Below are 9,834 nucleotides of genomic sequence, written 5' to 3' on the forward strand. Positions count from 1 at the left end.
GTGTATTTGTAAGCCGTGGTTCTAAATTTTCTAGAGGAGCGCTTTTCCGTCTCTCGAATGGAATAGTACTTTTCAGGGTTGACTAAGGGTGGTGAACTTGGTTTAGAGGTTTCAAATTCTGGTTCACTCATGTCCTCTTCAAAATCACTGGCATGAATTTGTGCCAAGATTTCAGCCCTGGTTCGAGGCGATAGATCACGTTTCTGCCTCTTACTTTCTTCTTCTTTCTTCTCGAATGAATTAGATCGTTTCATCTTGAAAACAAAAAGTCAAATGACTCAAGTTCAAACACCATGAGCTACTTTATAGTCATAACAGACCAGCGTATATAAAAGGGTGTGTGTCTTGTCCTTTCACTATTCATTTCACTCTCAAGCCGAGCACAACGATGGAAGAGACTAACCAGATGGAACGTTTCGTCAGAGCTTTGCGAGGGGTCATTAGAAAATTCTCTTCAGACCAGCCTACGGACTACTCTCCTTCCTTTCGAGATAAAAGTCAAGATACTTGCTATATCTGTCAGAAGAAAGGGCATTGGTCTTCAGAGTGTCCAGACCGTCAAAAAAGAACAAAAACAGGGGCTAAAAAAGACAAAAGTCAAGATACCTGTTATTATTGTAAAGAAAAAGGACATTGGTCTCCAGATTGCCCAAAAAAGAAACAAGAGGAGTCAGAAGAAAAGAGGGATTCTTCAGAAGAAGAGAGGGATTCTTCGGAAGAAGAGAGGGATTCTTCAGAGGAAGAAAGCAGACAGGTGAAGAAAAAGAAACAGGAGAAGAAAAGAAGAAGGGAAGAAAGTGAGGAGGAAGAAGAGGAAAAGAGTGTGACAGTGAAGAAATTCAAAAAACAGAGAGACTAAACAAGGAGACAGAAGAAGTCAATGAACTTTTTATTAAAGTGTTGTGTTGTGAATTGTGAATTGGATTGTAAAAAATGGATAAAAGAATAAATGAATGATATAAGGTAAGAGTCTTTGAGTTGTGATTTTAAAATAAGAACGTACACTCACGCACTCATACACAGACACGTACTATAAGGGTAAAATGGGTGGGTTTTTTTTGAGTTATTGGCAAATTGAAATTGTATTTCTTTTCGTGAAATGTGTGGTGGCCCTGAAAAGGGCCTTTTTTTCTTTATGGTGTAGGGGTGAGTTTAAGCAATCAACTTTAACTGCCTTAAGCCTTTGCCACGGCCAAGGCCTACTTCTGGACTGCGTAATGTTGATGATGATGATAATGATTGGGTTGAAATCACTAAGGGTGGTACGGTAGGCTTAGTCACAGGGTTGACGTGTTTGGCTCGGGAAGGTCGTATTCTCTTCGGTCGTGATAAAGAAGTCTGATACATTTGTTTCAGACTTCTTAACTCCGCTAAAATGTCCAACAGTACCGTGACCGTTTCATTTTCACCCTCTTGTTTCTTTGTTGCTACTTCTTCTTGCTGTTGTTGCTGTTGTTTTCTTCTTACCTCTTCTTCTTGCTGCTGTTGCTGTAGGAGAAAACCTTGTTCGGCTTCCTTTTGTCGTTGTATAAATTTCTCCAATTCTTCTTTCTGTCTCTGTCTAAAATTCTCCACTTGCGGTAATGAAGAAGGTAACGAAGGTTCCGGAACAAATTCTTGCGAGGAGAGAAAATCCACAAAATCCCAATTCACCTCTTCTGAAAGTAAGTCCGGGTTCCCTTGGGCAGTCTCCCCTGTTGATGCAGCCCAATGGATCGTTTTCTGAGTTTCCGTCATGTTGAATCACTGTCGCATAGATTGACTGCACACAAGTGCTAGCGAATCTATATAGACTACGTGACGTCACAGACTGCTCTCTTCGGATTGGATGCGGGCTGACTGAATTTTGTAACGCGTGTTCGGATTGGTGAATGAACTCAATCCGTTTCAATCCTTCCTGTACCTATAAATAAGCGCAGTTCACTGATTTAATTCACCTGTTCTCGGCGCCTCAACATGTGGACCGATGTGCACTCTTCAACGCTTGTGTCAACGATGATGTTCAGGACGGACATGCTCATGTATGTCCGATCCAAGTGGACCGTTGTCCACAGGACCACCAGCAGTTTGTGGATACGAAGAGTCTACATAGAGAGACAAGGTTGCCTCAAGAGGACTCTGATGTATGGCCCTGCTGTAAGACGCAGCTTGAGGAAAAGAAGATGCCACAGATGCCCTTTATGTTAAGGGCATATTAACATAAACCCAAAGGCCCTTTTCAGGGCCAGCCATATTTCTCGAAAAGAGATAGCCTTTGAATTGCCTACCCCTTTTTTTATTTTATTTTTTTTTTTTTTAAAAAAATATAGAGACCCTCCCTGTTTCAATTTTACATAGACCCTATACAGTCCCAAGGGTTTTTTGGCCATGTTAAATTTACATAGACCCTATACAGTCCCATAGGTTTTTGGCCATGTTAATTCCCATAGACCCTATATTGTCCCACGATTTTTCTCCATGTTAAATTTACATAGACCCTATATTGTCCCAAGCGTATTTTTAATGATAAGTCCCATAGACCCTATAATATCCCCCTTCACTACTCCCGTCTGTTCAGAGGTCTGTCTGTCTTTTTCTCGGTCTATCTCTCCCCCTTACACACCACAATATTTAGTTTCTTAAAACGTTTTTCCTGAACACAAAATATAAAAAAATACACAGAATCAAATTTAGTTCAGAGTGACTATCGTGAATAGTAGCATCAGAGAGGGCGAACAGACCATAGAATTCCGACAAACAAATAAAACAAACAAAATAAAATCATCTGTAGAAAGGTCCAGATTTTTACAAATAAACGTTTCCTGGGAGGTTTTTATTTTTTGTTGAAACCAACCCCATCAATAAAACCTTAGTTTGAAAAGGTAGCTGTAAAATAAAGTACTCTACGTGTTTATTTATTTTTTGTTTATTTACTGGACGACCAACATTGGTAGGCGCCCTCTCTGCTGCTATTAATTAAAAGATTGTTATATCAAAATAATGATACATCCAGAATTTCATACTGCAAGAATAGCACGAGAACGATTAGAAGCAATTAAACAATTTCTTCCCGTGCGAGATTCATTTAGAAAAAATCTACAAGCGCAGCAAGAAGCACGAGTTGAGTACGAAGAAGACACTAAAAAACTGTTTAAGCCCGTCACTGCAGCTACTGAGAAAGTTACAACAGTCATCAAAGAGGATCTTCTTCCGGTATCAAAACAAACAGCAGAACAAACCGAAAAATAGCAAGAAGAACTTAACAGACAAAGAAGATTTTACGAGATCTTCCAGTTGATATAGCTGCGGCTCAACCTCCACCTGTCGGCGAAGAAGTACTTGAAAGTATCGGAAAACTTTATACTGAAGTCACCGGCGCGAAGAAAGAACATACACCTGAACCCTGGCCAATAAAGGAAAATATAAAATTAATTACAAATTTTAAGGAAGGGTTTGTCGAAGATATTAGAAATACTAAAAGAGAAAAATTACCCGAAAAAATATTAGATTATATATCTAACAAATCTGCTGTTTTAAACCCCCCTAATGAAAAAATAAAAAATGATAATTTTATTAGATGGATATATCGCATACATGCAAATAAAGGACAAGCTAGAGAGGATGATTCGAAATATAAAGCTCTTTATAAAGAAGTAAACACACTTTATAGAGAGAGACAGAGAGAGAAACAAGAAGAACTCTCCCAGTATCAACTTCCTCCACCTCTGCAACAAACAGAACAAAAACAATATTCTTATTCACCAATGATGTCGAAAATTAAAGAAATTTTTGGAGCGACACCACCTAAAAAATCAGAAAAAGAAAAAGAAGTATGGGGGAGTAGTCTGGGAGATGATTTTGTTTGTCCTGATAATATTATTAATGATGTGTCACGGTTAGAGGTTCTCATAGGAGGAAAACGTGCCGGAAATAATTCACCAGAAATAATTAATGAAGCATCTGATATTTGTCGGCGATTATTTCAAGGTGGTATCATGGATATCGGCGTTTACCGAGAACTTATCGATGAACTTGTTGATGACTAGTTGTTAAATAAATGGTAAATAAAAATAAGATGATCATACATAATAATCATCGTAAACCAGTACAGGTCAGAGCGGTAAACTCACGATTACCAATCTACAGAGGTACTTACGGAGATGGACTTGGTGATGTTGTACGGGGATTATTTACAAGGATAGCTCCAAAAGCAGCACCTATTGCAAAACAGTTATTGATGAAAGCTATTGATATTGTTCGTGAAAAAGCTCCTAGTGCAATTGTCAATGTTGCTGGTAAGGCGTTCTCGGCGATCAAAGAAAGACTAGCACGATTATTGCGACGAAAATCACAACACCAGTAAAATTACAAAGTACTGAAATTATGCTAGCAGATGTCAGCAGAATAATAAATCAGGCTGCAAATCAAAAACTAGCGGCGTTAACAGGTGAATCAGGGAATAATATTTCAAGCATGATATCAGGGAGTGGAATTTCTAAACCCGGTTTTCGTGTTAGACGAAAATAATTATAATAAAATGTTTAAACGTGAATCCGATGAAGCATTTGACATGGAAGCACCTGTCCTTAAACATGAATCTGTGCGTGATTATCAGTTTTATTCTTATGAAGCACGAATACCAAATCAACGTGGTAGAATTGAACTACAAATTCATGATACAAGTAGATACTTTTTACCCGCTAAGGCTTTTCTTGAGGTAGAAGGTACAATTATAAAAACGGATGATACTAATTATGGAGTTGCAGTAAAAGTTGGTTTTGTCAACAATGGGATTATGGCGTTGTTTGATAGCGCCACTTATATGATCGATGGAACAAATATTGAATCGATTCAGAAAGATGTAGACGTTGCAACAACAATAATAGGATTAGCAAGATATTCTGATGATTATACAAGATCAGCAGGTCCTACAATGATGTTTGTGAAAGATAACTCCAATCACCCTGAAAGCGATCCGTATAATATAAGACGACCAAGAAATTTTGCCGATAACGCGGATGCTAATGTGTGGCCAGTGGTTCATGGTTCTAGCGAAAATTTCAACTTGGGATTTGCAGCACGTAGAAATATGTTGCTAGGAGACAATAGAAGATTTTCATGTGCAATTCCACTATCGCATATTTTTGGATTTTGTAGAAATTTTAGAAAGGTTATTTTTGGAGCTAGACACACGGTTGTTCTTGTGCGAAAAGGTGATGATAACGATGCTCTGTGGAGACCTGTTGGTGATGCTGGTAAAGTAATATTATCGAAACTTTCACTATGGATGCCGGTAATGACTCCAACGATCGCAGTAGAACAAAATTTAATTTCTTTCATGGACACTGGTGGTAAATCCTTGTTGTCATGGTTAACAACAAGCACAGATAGTATGCAAACTAACGTTAACGGTCAGTTTACATGGCATATAGCATCGCAACAGGGTGTTTCTGCACCGCGTCATATTTTTATTGCGTTTCAGGAAACTAATCGATTAGGTTCACAAGTTCACTCTCATATGATATTTGACAAACTAGGTATCACAGACATTTCTTTACGGATAAACGGACAACAAGAACCAACAGAGAATATACAACTAAATTATGAACAGAATCGTATAGGACGTGCATATCATCGTTTAATGTCATTCATGGGACGTGATCAAAATGTTGATACTGGATTGCAAATATCGCAACATGATTTCAGAACTTTATATCCGATTTATTATTTTTCGTTGGAGCATCTTGATCTATCAAAACTATCTGTCGTTGATATACATCTTAAAGCAACATTAAATACAGGTGGTGTTGATTATAGAGCAATCGCGGTCATACTTAGCGATAAAGCCATGTTACTTGAAGGTGGTAGTGGTCGAATGAGAGTCGTTGATGCACCAGTGGAAAATATTTAATCGTGTTATTTAGAAAAATATTATTTATATAAAAATGTCGTATGGTCATGTTAATGTTACTCTGACTCCTGGTCAGGTAAAAAAGCTTCAATCAAAAACCGCCAACAAATGCGGAACTAAAATATCACTAAAACGAGATCAGATTAGTGGTGGTCCAAACAAATTATCGTTGACAAATAATCAGATTAAACATTTCAATAAAGCCCTAGAATCAAAAACCGGAGTTCAATTTCATCTTTCTCCGAGTGTCATCAAAGACATGGTTAAAACCGGTGGTATATTTCCACTTCTTGCGGCTATTCCAGCGTTAATAACTGCTGCTGCTCCAGCCGTAGCAAAAGCAGCCGCGTTAGGTGTTGCTGGAGCGGCGGGTAAAAAAGTTTTTGATAAAATTACTGGTGGACGATATAACAGAAAAAGGGACGCGGTCTAAGATTACCAGGATCTCGTTGGGGAAGAGGTCTGAGGCTTCCACGTTAGATGTTCCAGCATCAAATTTTGATTTACTTGATGCTGCTAAACGATTTAAAATAAAAGCCTTTAGAGGTGTTTTTATGCGAGATCAATTACCAAAACAACCGAATAAACTTGAAACAGGTATTATTAATCTAGACTCGAATTCAGGACCTGGTACTCATTGGGTATCATACGCAATTGATCCACGTGGAATCGTTTATTTTGATTCATACTTATTAGCTCCACCCGTTGAATTTATCAAGTATGTCGCACCACTTCACGCGCAAGTTTGGTATTCAACGCTATCCACACAAACAATGACAGATCCGCCAATATGCGGCCGTGAAGTAATTAATGTACTCGACGCTATATCAAAATCATCCAAACCACCACATAAAGTTGTGCATGATTATACAAGTTACCGATTCGTTTCGCGTAAAGCGTTTTAAACAACAGGTCTTATTATAATGGTTGATATTTACGGAAGAAGATCCTCACGCGTTAAGAGAACATCCGGCGACGTTGATCTGTCAAAGTACGCAACTAAAGATGAACTCGCTGATATCATGAGCCTGGCTGGAGTTGACCCAGATGAGGTTGTTATTTTTCAAGATCGATATGGTAAACTAAAAACGAGCAGCATCAGATGGAATGATATAGTTCGACGAGTACTCGGTGCAGTTACGGATAATATTCCCGTGCTTACTGACAGCGGCAGAATCAGGGATTCAAGTATATCATTTAAAACTATCAGAGATGAAATTGCAAGAAGCGTTGCTAATCGCGTGAAAAACACCGGCGACACAATGACGGGTGAACTCAGCATGAACGGAAATAAGATAGTAGTTTTAAGAGATCCAACATCCGACGAAGACGCAGCAACAAAAAAGTACGTTGACAACGTGGATGGAAAACTATCCACGCTGAGGGTTGAGTATGATGTTCACGTGGGCGCTTTTACAAGACTTCGAAGAAACTTTCAAAAAACCGACGAATCTGTAGATGAGTTCTTCGGCACTCCGCACACCATTGACATGAAACTTTCTGATATCAAGACCAACATTGACACGATCAAACGAACACAGCAATACATCGTAGCGGGGATTCCTGAGATCGTTAACAAAACCAGTTTAATTAAAATTTCAGTGGCAGTAACTCCCGGACATATCACAAACATCGTATACACGGTATCATCGGGATTTGCAACATGGTCACAGCAAAATAAAACTATCAAATATACCGCAACAGTCACTGGCGTGTACAGGTTGTCAATGCACAGTGCTGCGTGATTTGAGATATTTACAACGTTTCCATGGCGTCATTCAACGGATAGGTTTTCCAGGGTTGTATCTGTTATATTAAATAGCGGAACTGAAGAAATATTTATTCTGGAAGCAGCTGATAAGAAATTAACCGCAACATCTTACTGGTGGTGTTTGGAATTTGTAGCTGAAACACCTTAATTGGTTACTGCATAAAAATATATGGATGGTGCACAATACAGGTACAATCAAGCGCGTGAATGGCAGGCGGCGCTAAAAGATCAAGTTGAACAATATACAGTAAAGGTAAAAAAATATCGACGACGATTAGTTATCGTTGATGTGATTGTTTATTCAGTATCCGCTGTTGTTGCTGGAACGGGTGTTCTATTATCAGCGGTGACAATGATGGCACCAGTAGCCGTAACTATTTGCATTTCAGCAGCAACAACGATTGCAGGTGTGCTTAATATCATCGCAAAAAAAAATATGTACTTGCACGAACGAAAAATTATCCAATTACATAATAAAATTACACACAGCGACGGTAGCGTACTCGAAATTATCCTCGTTGTTATCAGCGAGTCTCAGTGATGGAATTATATCTGATTTCGAGTTTTCAATGATGACTAAAATATATGACGAAGGTATCGGTATTAAAGATACAAGTATTAATAATGACAGAATTACTCCAGCAGATCGTGACTAACACAACTCCGCCAAAGATAACGATGATCTCGGTAACTTCATCTGATCCTGAATTTAGTATTAATTTTCCTACTGCAATTCCAGTAAAAGAAATAGCGTTAGCTCAATTACGGGTATATTACAGCTGGCCAAATATCAGATCAAAATCATTTCATGGTACACCAGCAAATAATTCGCTCGTATTTGCTAACAAGAACAAACCAGATGGTACTCCTGACTGGATAGATGTTGGAATACCCACTGGTAGTTATGAGATTGAAGATATCAATGAGGAATTTCAGCGTAGAATAAAATCAATAACCGGAAAAGAAGCAAAAATATCAATTAACGTTCATGAACCGACGCTATCCTCGACGGTTGAGATACATTCTCCCGATTACGTCGTTGATATTTATCAATCCACGATAAGATCCGTACTAGGTTGGCCGGATGTTCCGCCAGTGTATGAAGGACCACCAGAACCAAAATTAAATGATTTTCTTACGAAAGTGAGTAATTATGCAAGCGGATTAAATTATCTTAATGGAAACTCCGCTAATGATCACGTTGGTAGAATTATTTTTAATTATGAAATTTCCAATAAAATAATTACCAAAGAAGTAATTGAGTCAATAAGTAAAAAATTTAAGGATGAATATCAAGCTCGATTTAAAATTTTACAGAATTTATTTTCTAGTATTACACAATTTTACAGCGATGATGTAAAACAACAAATAATTTAGTCAATACAACATTTAAATAAAATTATATCAGATTTTCGTGATGATAATGCAGTAATTGTTGGTAAATCGGTCACAAGACTTACATTTGGAGGTAAATTAACAGGTGTAAGATTAAATTATTCTTTTAATGATCTATTTACCAATCATTACAAAAAAACGCCGAGGAATTATTAAATTTTACATTACCAGAATTTGACACAACTGAGTTAAAAAAAAATCTCAATGATCTTATCAACGAAAACGTTCCTAAAATACTCGATGCGTGGAGAAAACTGTCACCACCTTCAGCTGTTTTAAGATATAATAATGATCCACATGGCGGCGGCAGACACATTTCTCCGGGAATCGTTAATATAACCAACACGATCGTGGTCAATCTGGTTTGTGACGTAGTCGATGGCAGCTATCAAATAGATCTCGGTAAATCAAATCAGGCTCAACAAGGATATATTTTATATACATTTACACCACAAGTTTCCCCTGGAAGTTTAATCGTGCAAGAACCAACTAATCCTGTGTATCTGCGGTATCACAATAATATGTTAACACGAATAAATTTTAAGCTCACAGACCACCTTAATCGCTTAATTGACATACGTGGAGAAGAGCTTGTGGTAAATCTGTATGTGAAATCTTAATTAATCAAGTAAATAGTATATAATGTACCAGCATGTGAGGGTTTTTATACATGACAAAGAAGTACTTGAAAACGCCATCAGAACAACGTTTTCACAAAATACAGAACAATTTAACCTTAATTTAGTTATTGATAAATACGAAAACGAGGATTTCTTAT

Source organism: Sinohyriopsis cumingii, chromosome 10 (assembly GCF_028554795.1).
Source record: "Sinohyriopsis cumingii isolate HCF-2022 chromosome 10, ASM2855479v2, whole genome shotgun sequence".
Taxonomy (NCBI): Eukaryota; Metazoa; Mollusca; class Bivalvia; order Unionida; family Unionidae; genus Sinohyriopsis; species Sinohyriopsis cumingii.